General features: G+C 44.5%; 1 protein-coding gene across 1 annotated transcript in view; it reads right to left on the bottom strand.

The window, feature by feature from the left end:
* The window catches only part of Zcrb1 (zinc finger CCHC-type and RNA binding motif containing 1), a 13,053-nt gene that overhangs the window by 7,100 nt on the left and 3,424 nt on the right, over positions 1-2,529 (bottom strand). The gene's annotated exons all lie outside the window — the stretch shown is intronic.

The raw sequence follows: 2,529 nt of genomic DNA on the forward strand, positions 1-2,529 counted from the left end.
GAGGCAGGCAGATTTCTGAGTTTGAGGCCAGCCTGGTCTACAAAGTGAGTTCCAGGACAGCCAGGGCTACACAGAGAAACCCTGTCTCGAAAAACCAAACCAAACCAAACCAAACCAAACCAAACCAAACCAAACCAAACCACCACCACCACAACAAAACAAAACAAAACAAATTAAATTAATGTTTTGCTGATCTCTTTGGGGTAAAAAAAAGGTTGATTCTGTGTCTGGAGCAGGGTGAAGGTGAGAAGACTTTGAACTTAATATTACATGAAAGAAATTAAACAAAACATGACGTTAACATATAGAAGCCCACAAATCAGCACCCACCAGCCAACTACAAGACAATTAGAACACACAGATAAAATAGTACCAAGTTATGAAATATGGAGAAAGCACTTGCAAGCCTACATCAGCCATAAAAACAAGAAGGGAGCCAAGAGATGACCGGATACAGAACAAATGCAGAGTGAGTGGGAAAACCACCATCTATAACAAGCACGGTAAAGACTGGGTCAGGAAAGAATCAGCAGCATACGGTGAATGAAAACGAGGCCCTGCGGAGCACAGCACCTGTACTGCCCCAAACATGGTTTATTAATTGCTAAAGGAGAATAAAGAACAAAGTGAAGAATCGAGTCATCCAAACTCTCACTAGTGGATGAAGGTGTCCCAGGGATGGGACTCTGAACAGGCCACACAACTGTCATCTGGTACGTCTATGAACCAGGAAGACATGGTCAGCATCTAAGCAAGGCAAAACACCAGTTAAAGAGAACAGGTGGCTTCGAGTGGACCACGTACCTGAGGGGAAAAGGTTATCTAGAATGGATTCCAGTACCTCAACTGACAGAACAGGCTAGAGGACTGGCTCAATAAAAGCCTCCAAAATAAATTATGCAGTTGTTAACTTACTGTATTATATAAGATGTACCGTTTTAAACACATTTCCGTGTGTAAATATAAAGGAGAATGAAGTTTGAAACTCATAAAAACAGTGTGTACACAAAATGCATATATTCATCCAGTCAGGACAGTGCAAGCTCCAGAGCAAGTGGAAGGGGAACGTGGGTGAAGAATCTTCCCGCAGGAGCGGGGCAACAGGGCTGTGCTGTCCGAGCATGAGGACTTGAGTGTCATCTCCAGCACCCCCACAAAATCTGGGCATGGTTGTACTTGCCTGTCCCCTCATTCTGGACAGGCAGAGACTGGGGGATCCCGGGAGCTCCCTGGCAGGCCTAACAAGAGACGGTGAGCTTCAGTGAGAAGCCGCGTCTTGAGGGAGTAAGGTGGCGAGTAGTAGATCAGGACCTGGTGCTCACCATCCCCGCCCAGGCTTCTCTACATGCATATGCCAGGGGTGTGCACACAAAACCAAAAATGGGCAGGGGTAGTTGAGGGCAGTGCTGCTCAACCTCCCTAACACTGCGACCCCTAATTTATAGTTCCTTATGTTGTGGTGACCCCAACCATACATTTTTTGGTTGCTGATACTTCATAGCTGTAATTTTCACATTGTCCTGAATTGTAAATTTTTTGGACATAGAGGTTTGCTAAAGGGGCTGTGACCTATAGGTCGAGAATCTCTGCATTAGATACTTTGTTTTTATTACTAAGGTAAAAAAAAATATCTCTACTAGCTACACCTGTTCTTGGTTGACTTTAAAACCACCAACTCTGGACCCCATCATTAAGTACTGTGAATGTGTGTCACAGAAGCATAAGCACCCTCAGGGCAGGCTTAGCCTGCTGACGGGCACTCTGTAATCCAGTTACATGGGGTCTGTCCTTTGAAATCACTTCTCTGGGGGAAAAATCACAGCAAGAACTTAAAGAAGGGCTGGAGACATGGCTCAGCAGGTAAGAGCACTGGTCGCTCTTCCAGAGGTCCTGAGTTCAATTCCCAGCAACCACATAGTGGCTCACAACCATCTGTAATGGGATCTGATGCCCTCTTTTGGTGTATGTCTGAAGACAGTGACAGTATACTTACATACATAAAATAAATAAATAAATCTTAAAAAATAAAAAAGACCTTAAAGAAAACAAACACATGACATCCTCCATGCTCCTGGCATGCAAAAAGACAGAGTGGCACTGTGTTCAGATGCAGGGCGTGAAGGGCTCACTTATGCATACACTCCTCTGAGTAGACACTCTCCCAAGACCTGCAGACCATCCTGACACACCCTTCCCGTGCATCCAGTCCTTATGTATACCCAGCAAAATCCACTTGGCTCCCACATGGTATCTCAAGGATCATCAGCCTTTTTATCTGACTGTCCTGTTCTAGGTTTCTTCCCTTGTGCAGTTACAGACTTCAGTCTAGCCACGTCAATTTGCTCTCATCTCAATTGGCCGAGAATAACATGAAATTGGTACATAGCATAGGGAGTTATCTGGAGCTAATGAAGACTGTAGCACAGTCTAACAGATTCGATTAGTCCTGAAGATGCGCCCTAACACAGTGCTGTAGCTACTGCTTTAAAACCATATATGGGCTTGAAATCACAGAACTTTTTTTTTTTT

The sequence above is a fragment of the Mus caroli genome, chromosome 15 (assembly GCF_900094665.2).
Source record: "Mus caroli chromosome 15, CAROLI_EIJ_v1.1, whole genome shotgun sequence".
NCBI classification, from domain to species: domain Eukaryota; kingdom Metazoa; phylum Chordata; class Mammalia; order Rodentia; family Muridae; genus Mus; species Mus caroli.